Source organism: Balaenoptera borealis (genome assembly GCF_965194805.1).
Source record: "Balaenoptera borealis genome assembly, chromosome: 4".
Lineage (NCBI taxonomy): Eukaryota > Metazoa > Chordata > Mammalia > Artiodactyla > Balaenopteridae > Balaenoptera > Balaenoptera borealis.
The window spans coordinates 126,605,893-126,615,401 of NC_138861.1; the positions used below are offsets into that span (position 1 = coordinate 126,605,893).

A 9,509-nucleotide genomic window follows, 5' to 3' on the forward strand; every position below is an offset into this window, starting at 1 on the left:
GTGCAGAAAAATAATGAAAATGGGGAAATTTACATCAAAGTTATTCAAATGTTTGAGGTTAAAGAGACATTTTATTCAAAGTTATCGTTGGAGCATAAATATAGCTTCAGGTTTTAATTTATGTTTTGAAAAGTTCCAAGGCACCTTTAATTCTAAGCTGCATAAGCTGCTTTCAGGAGAAAACAGACAGAACTACTGTTACATAAGATAGAAAGCACATTAACGTTTTGATCTTGGTGTAGGGAGCAAAGTTTTAGCTCTAGGTGAAAAACGCATGCAGTTAATCGTGACTTCAGAGACATTTGAACAATAAGTACAATTTATGAGCTGGCACTATCCCCATAGTAACTATGTTTCCCTGACTCCTGTGACCATTTAAAAATATTCGTCATTCCATGATGTCTATATAAACTTAAAGGTGTGTAAAGGGTAAAAATTTTCTGTATTTAAAACATTTTAGTGGAGAAAAAGTCCTTACGCCGTTTGATTGAATAACAGAAAAATTCAGCAGAAATGTTTATGATTTATGATAGAGAGCTAAGCCAAATATACATTTTTATTCATCTAATAATTTATTATAAAACATTTCAAAGACCCACAAGGAAAAATATTAAGGGAATTCTATGGTGGTACAGTGGCTAGGACTCTGCGCTTCCACCGTAGGGGGCATGGGTTTGATCCCTGGTCGGAACTAAGATCCTGCATGCCGTGCCACATGGCCAAAAAAACCAAAAAACAAAAAAAACAAGATATTAAAAAAATAAAAATAAAAAAGAACATTAAAAAAAAAGAAAAAATATTAAAAAAGGCATCTATAAATTCATTCCTTAGATATAGCCAGTTTCAATACTACATCATATTTGTTACATGTATTTTAATTATTAAAACCATAAACAGAGAAATAGGTGACAGAGATTAAGAGGTACAAACTTCCAGTTACAAAATAAATGAGTCATGGGTATGAAATGTACAGTGTGGGGAATATAATCAAAAATAATGTAATATCTTTGTATGGTGACAGATGGTAACTAGACTTATCCTGTTGATCATTTTATAATATATAAAAATATTAAATCACTTTGTTGTGCACCAGGAACTAACATAGTGTTTTAGGTCAATTATACATCAAAAACAAACAGATTCATAGAGAGCAGATTTGTGGCTACCAGAGGCAGGGGGTGGAGGGAGAGAGAATAAGATGAAGGCGGTCAGAAGGTACAAACTTACAGTTATAAGGCAAATAAGTACTAGGGATGCAATGTACAACCTGATAAAGATAACTAACACTGCTCTACATTACCTATGCACATTGTTAAGAGAGTAAATCCTAAGAATTCTCATCACAAGGAAGAGTTTTTCCTTAATTTTGCATCTACATGAGATGATGAATATTCACTGAACTTATTGTGGTCATCATTCTGTGATGTAAGTCAAACCATTATGCTGTACACCTTAAACTTATACAGTTCAATCATATCTCAAGAAAACTGGAAGGAAAAAATAAATGTTAAAAAAAAAAAAAACCCCACATACACAGAGAAAGTGGAAGCACTCATGTCCCTGTTTACTATTTCCCTGCTATTTTCTATTTTCTTTAGGCTTATTTTGTTATTACTTTTTTTTTCACTTCTTGATTTGAAAACAATATGTTTTTGCAATATTGTTTTCTTTTTAAAATCTTTACTCAAAGCTGTAAGATTTCATCTCAGCACTCAGAGGCCTTGACACAGCTTTTTACTGTTGTTATTAATACTTTTCATGTTTCACTTAAAGCCCTGTATAGAGTATAATAATGGAGTTGTATATTTATAACAGCCAGTAGACATTTGTATTATCTTTTAAGCAAAGTGTTATCAGTATATAGTATACCAGGAGAAAATTTTAAAAACCAAAATTGTGCATCTCAATTTTTACATACTGAATAAACCCATAAAACCAGCACACAGATAAAGAGATAGAACATAAGCACACCCTTAAAGGCCCCGTTTGTTTCTCCTTCTGGTTACTGTTTGCTCCAGTATAACTACTATCCTGATTCCTAATAATTTCCCTTGTTATTTAATTTTTGATAAAAGGAATTATATAATCTATATTCTTTTATGACTGGCTTCTTGCTTGTGATGCTGTGTTTTTGATACCTATCCACTTTGTTGTGTATGGATATAATTTGCTCATTTTAATTGCTATAATTAAGTTGTATGAATATATCTCAGTTACATTTATCTAAATACTTATCAATGGACACGTGATTTTACTTCTACATTTTTTTGCTATTAGGATTAGTGCTACTATGAATATCTTCAACATGTGTTTTAGTGTGCTCATGAATGTATTTCCACCTTAAGGTGGAGGTACTGTACCATTTTGTTTGCAGATGTTTGGTCTAGGTTAATTATTGCTAAATGGTTTTCTAAAGGATATATGTCAAGTTACCCTTCCATCAGCTGTGTATAAGAATTCTATTTTTACCATATTCTCATCAACACGTAGTATTGTCTGTATTTCTCACTCTAACCACTCTAATGGGCTGTAGTGATGCTGAATTGAGGTTTTATTTATATTTCCATAATTATTAGTGAATTTAAACACATCTTCACATATATACCTGCTATTTGGGAATACTTCATCAGGTAGAGCCTACCCAATTCTTACTTATTTTTTTACTTTTAATTTTAAAAGTATACAGGCCTTTTTTTGATATATATATATTATAATATTGTCTCTCACTCTGTGGTTTGCCTTTTCATTCTCTTATAGTTTCTTTTTGAATAAAAAACTTATAATCTTGTCAAATTTATCAATATATTTTCTTTATGAATAGCACTTTTGTGTCCTGTTTAAAAAATCTTTGCTTACAAGTTAATAGAAACATTTTATTATTTTTAAGTAATTTGTTAACTTTCATAGTTTAATATACAATTCATTAAGAGTTAATATTTGTGTGTCAGGTAAAATAATATTTAATTTTTCCATATGCACAATTAGTTGACCCAACAGAATTTATTGCAGAGACCATCTTCTCCTCGCTACACTGAAATGTTATCAGTTAACTGTACATGTAGGTTGGTTTTGAGACTTTCTATTCTGTTCCAATCTGCTACCCTAGCATCTATACCACCCTCTCTTGGTTTCTGTAGATTTTTTGAGGGTTTTTCTTTCAGTAGCCCTTCATAACTGGTAGATGAAATCATGCATCTTTATGCTCTTTCAAGGTTGATTTTGCTATTTTAATCAGAGAGAGCGAGTGCGCACTATTGGTATTTTGGCAGAGAATGCATTAACAGGATTGACATCTTTAAAATGTGAAATGTTCCAAACAAAAAATATCCCTCCACTTATTTAGTTTTCTGTTAACTCTTCTCAAAAATGTTTTGTAGTTTTGGTGTGTTGGTTTTGTATGTGACCCTTAGTTTTATCCTGGGTATTTCTTACAGCAGGGTCTAATTTAGTCTGACATAAGAATATTGATTCAATCTGACTAGAATTAACTCATATCAGTCCTTAGTATACTGTAGGATAAATTCTGCTGTCTTACTTTTCCAAAGCAGTGCTTTATCAAATAATACTTCAGTAAGCTGGTGGGCAATAGGTACCGTAGCTTTCCTTTATTTCATTATTAAAAGTCATCTAGTATTTCCAACTTCTATGTTATTTTTTGACACATGGGGCTTATTTATTTTGTTGAGGTTTCCACTTTTTTTTTTTTTTGCCAGTGGCTACTAAAGTTAAGTTGAGTTTGGAAAATATTTTTTTTAAGTAAAATTTGCCAACACGAGCTAGAAAATATTTATGTAAGTTTACAAATCCATTTTGTTAGTTAACAAAGACAATGACATGCTAATTCATGCTTAGTACATAGAGATCACAAAAGTACACATATATACATAATTTATACTTAGTCAATTTTATTATTTTATGGAAACATTTATTTGAGATTATACATTATAAAATAATGGACAGGTTATATTGTAACTCTTTCATTGTCTAATTCTACATTCAAGCATATCATAAAAAAGGGAATACAAGACAGTTATTATTGCAAAATGTAGCATTTTCTTCCAAATGTACACCTTCACATGCATAAAAAACTTCAATTCTACTTAAGTTTGCTAGGTTCTGAAACACAATGTATCTTCATAACAATTTGATATAGTTTTATCACAGGAAGGCAGTTTTAATTTCAAGGAAGAATAATGAAGCTGGTCAAAGCTGCATTTTTGCTGTATTAAAGAAATAATTAGTTTGCTTCTAGTAATACATGATATACCAGATATACCAATGAAATATGAATTTTAAAACTTTCAGAAAGAAAATGCAAAGAATGTTAACACTTATTTTGTTATAGACTACCTTTAAGACACACTGCATAATCATGTTACTTCAGTCCATGAAATGCCAGTTATAATATCCAAATAAACTTCTAGATTTTAAGCTGCAATCACATTTTCTGTTGGGATTTTCACATTCCATTGGTGGCAAGTTTACATCTGTTAAAATTACTTCAGTTTCAATATAATATTATGCACTTAAATATTCATACATTGTTAATCAAACATGAATATTTGCTTTCATAAAATGGCTTGAGACCTACTTGAAATACCTGCATATAAAAGATCTGAAGTTTTGAGAAAATAATTGAAACATCACAGACAAATGGCATTTATTTTCAAAGCATGAATATTTACAGTCTTTATAGTCTATAACTAAATAACTTTATATTCAAGAATAAACATAATTGTATATAATCAATAGAAAATTAATTTGATACATTTATGTGTTCTGTTTTGAAGATTTTTCTCTAATTCAGTAGACACTTGGACTGAAATTGTAAGGGTCTATTGAATCTCCACTTCTGTCTTCTGCATTAAGTACTTCTTAGCTAGTATTAGTCTTTTTCATGTGTGATTCAAAGTCAGAAATTGATTGTATACCTTTTAGGTTGCCTAATGGAGAGACCAAAATAATCAGTCACTCATAACCCAGTTAACCCTGGATAATCACTGAATATGGCTGTAGAAGCTAAAAATATTAACAAAGTGCACCTATTTTTTAAAAAATTGGAAAGTAGTTTCAGGATTAAAGGAATAAACCGTTCAAAGCAAAAGAATCAAATTTATCTCATGTTCCTTTGGTGTGATACACTGATGCTGATGTATTTTAAAACTCTCAGCATGACTGTGAGGCCAATACCAGTGAAAACTTTTGTTTGCAGTGTAACCTCTATTTCTCCTAGAATTTTGGAGTTTTAATACCTATAATATTACTCCTGACTCTGTCCATCTAGTGGTAAATTAAATGACAAATGAAAGAAATTTAATAACATCATCAAATCTCAGTAGTGAACTGTTTTCTTTCCTAAAGCATGACATTCTGCATTCAAATAAAATGTAAGTTATATAGTTGTTTTTACTAAATTAAAATTTGAAATGATAAATATTATGAAATACTATTAAAACATTCTCATGCATCTATGAGAAAAATTTTAGGAGTTTTAAAATTTACTGTATCCCTTCCAAACACAAGATGCAAGTAGTAAATTTTCAGAGTAGAACATTTACTCTAACCATCTACAGTTAGTAAACTAGAACATCTGAAAAGACAATAAAGTGTATTCTAAATACAGCATTACCATATTCACATATGATACCTAATCAGAATAAGAAACCATAGTTTCTGTTTCAAGTTTGATATGCCTTAATAATTCAAGTCTCGAGTTTAATGCTGAGCGTGGGACAGGATTATATTATCTGCATCTAAAAGAGAAGTTGATAGCTATTGAAGCCTACCTCAGCAAACAAACAAAAATCTCAAAAATTTCATCTTACACATAAAGGAACTAGAAAAGAAAACAAAGCTCATGGTTAGTAGAAGCAAGGAAATAACAAAGATCATAGCAGAAGTAAATGAAATACAGACTAAAAAAGCAATAGAAAAGATCAATGAAACTGGGAGCTGGTTCTTTGAAAAGATAAACAAAATTGATAAACCTTAGCCAGACTCATGAAGAAAAAGAGAGAGGACCCAACTCAATAAAAACAGAAATGAAAGAGGAAAAGTTACAACTGACACCACGGAAATACAAAGGATCATATGAGATTACTGCAGACTATTATATGCAAACAAATTGCACAACCTAGAAGAAATAGATAAATTCCTAGAAACAATTTTCCAACACTGAATCAGGAAGAGATAGCAAATCTGACCAGACTGATCATTAGTAATGAAATTGAATCAGTAATCAAAATTCTCCCAACAGACAAAAGCCCAGGACAAGACAACTTTATAGGGAAATTCTAGCAAATATTTAAGGAAGAATTAAAACCTATCCTTCTTAAACTCTTCTGAAAATTGAAGAAGAAAACAAACTTCCACATTCATTCCAGGAAGCCAGCATTACCCTGATATCAAAACCAGATAAAAACTCTGTGAAAAAATAAAATTACAGGCCAATAACCCTGATGAACATAAATGCAAAAATTCTCAACAAAATATTAGAAAACCAAGTTCAGCAACACATTCAAAGGATCACATGCTGTGATCAAGAGGGATTTATTCCAGGGATTCAAGGATGGTTCAATATCCACAAATCAAACAGTGTGACACACTAATTTAAAAAAATACACAAAAATCATCGTCATTTCAATAGATGTGGCAGAAGCATTTGATGAAATTTAATATCCATTTATGATAAAACCCTCAACAAAGTGGATATAGAGGGAACATACCTCAACAAAATAAAGGCCATACACACACACACACACATACACACACACACATATATATATATATATATATATACATATATATATATATATATATATATATATATATATATATATATATATATATATAAAACAAGCCCACAGCTAACAATAATCAATGGTGAAAAGCTAAAAACTTTTCCTCTAAGATCAGGAGTAACACAAGGTTACCCGCTATTGCCTCTTGTATTCAATGTAGTGTTAGAAGTCCTGGCCACAGCAATCAGACAAGAAAAAGAGACAGCAAAGGAGAGGTTGTGTGGATTGGGCAAAATAGGTGAAGGGGATTAAGAGGTAGAAACTACCAGTTATAAATAAGTCAGGTGGTGTAATGTACAGCATACAGAATATAGTTAATATTTAATAACTTGTATAGTGACATCATTACTAGACTTATGGTGCACAATGTGTAACACATGAATGTGAAATCACTATGTTGGACACCTGAAACTAATAAGTCAACTATACTTCAACTGAAAAAAATCCCCTATTATGAAGGTGAGAGGAATCCATGTCAGCTCTCTAGAAATGCTAGGGCCGTGTGGATGCCCATCAACACATGTGGATGTGCAAGAAACATGAATAAAATTCAGTGACAGAACATTTTTCTTCAGGACAAAACAGACCACTAACTGTAAACATGTATTATCAGAAGTTACACCTGCATTTATCTCAGACCTAGACTTTCCAAGGAATATAATTTCTTGAGGCCTTTTTGAAAGTTTTAATGGACTTTAGTAGGAATGGTAAAGAATAAATATTTCTTGCTAGGATACAAACAGTCTGCCTGGGTTTGAATGAAATATAGACATAGAAGCTGAGTCTTACTACTTAAAAAAATTCACTCAAAAACTACAACCCTAAATTAAGTTATTAATCTATGCATTGGGTATTAAACTGTACCCAACTACTGTATGGCTGAAGGTCTGTAACAGTGACCCATGACGGGCCTATATGTGACGAGCATTTCCACAGTCTCCATTAGCTCGGAGGGATACGTTGCAAAGCCTGCCTGCATTTGGTCAACTTTTTAAGCAGCAACTTGATTTTTTGTTGGAAAAGTGCATCTCCATATGTACCATCTCCTCCCTCTCAGGAAGAAGATGGCATCGTCCTTAGATAAGTGCATGGTTATGGATATTGGTGATTGGAGGGAAGAAGGAAGCAGTGATGATCACCCATGATGTTCAGGTAGGTACCTATTACCTCAGAATTTCACATTTTATTTTATTTTCTGCCCCAGATAAAAGAAGTATATTATATACTTCTCTCTGAATTATGAAAAATGAAGGCACTATCAAAGCATACAGTCATTAACATTTTTCTCCATGTGGATTCACAATTACAAATTGACACCATTTTAAAAAATGCCTTTGAAGAAACTATCTACTATTAAAGCATGTTACTCATCTAATCAGCTTAACTATGAAATCAAGATATCAACATATCTTAATAATAATTACTTAAATCATTTTTTATCAATTAAAATTCATATATATGGTAATTTAGATTTTTTTGGAAAGCCAAGTATGCTATTTATTTTTGTTACATTATTTTAGAACTCTGAAAATTAGCTTAAGGAGAGAGAGGCACACAAAAATATTTGTACAACTATAAACATGAAGATTTAAATTGACTTTCCAAATTTATGAAACACTCTCCATGTACCCATATGAAGACCATTGTGCTGTGTTTAAATTACACTGTATTTCTCATCGTGTAAAACTGCTGCATGTAAATACAGGAAGACAATTATTTGAAGATTTTTAATTTTTTAATTGATTGCATAATGACTCATAGTTTAGTATTAGTAAAATATAAATAAAAGTGACCTACAATTATTTTACTTTTAAATCAAATCCCTGGATGATCTTATCTCTTTTACTTTATATACTGATTACTCTCAAATGAAAACAGATATTTGATTCCTAATCTTTATAGTGTATAGCTTTGTCAGTTTTGGAGAATATCTAGGATCAAACTGTAGAGCAAAATTATATCTTGCTAAAGATGCATTTTTTTGCTCTAGGTAATATCTCCCAAATATTAGTGACGTGAATTCTCATGTCAAATACTTTAAGAATACATTAAATACTATGAATTTCATGTACAAAGACTGAAAAAAAAACCACTCCATGTACTCTGCAATATTTTAGTCTCTCCCCTTTAACATAATAGAAAATAATTAATAATGAAGTTATATTCAAATTTCTGTTTAGTTACTTTTGAAATCCATTATTGTATATGCAGGTAAATTAAAGGTTCAGATGCATTACATGTTGGGAAAAAACTGAACATACATAGTTATTCTGTCTAATATTTCCATTTCAAAATGTTATGTTGAAAACTTAAAAAAATTTTTATTCACATGCTATTATTTGCTGAAATTTTAGAATATGGTATTTTGGTCATTAATGAGTTTTTATGCAAATGCAGTTTTATTCAAAGTAGGCAGTGCCTTTGTGATCTTGAAGTGAAGCCCCTTCCTAAGAGTGTGCAGTGGGAAAAGCCACCAAACACATTAAGGAGAAATTGAAGAAGTGTAACTTACTTTATCACCTGCTCATCTTTAGTTAGAAATATATTTTCTAAATTACATAAAGACTGAAAATGTGTTTTGAATTATTTGAGCTTTGATCTCATTCTTAATTAAAATAATTCTAACTATTTAATGTAATTCTAAATCTCAGATTGTATCAAAGAAATGTAATTCCATGGATAGGGAGCCTTCGATGATGATTGGGGTCT

The 9,509-nt window shown here is 31.0% G+C and overlaps 1 long non-coding RNA gene across 1 annotated transcript in view; it reads left to right on the forward strand.

Moving 5' to 3' along the window:
- The window catches only part of LOC309627615, an 80,139-nt gene extending 71,609 nt beyond the window's left edge, over positions 1-8,530 (forward strand). The window contains exon 3 of the long non-coding RNA XR_014243857.1: positions 7,858-8,530. This is a non-coding gene — a long non-coding RNA (uncharacterized lncRNA). The remainder of the gene's footprint in view (positions 1-7,857) is intronic.
- The last annotated feature ends 979 nt before the right edge of the window (positions 8,531-9,509 follow it).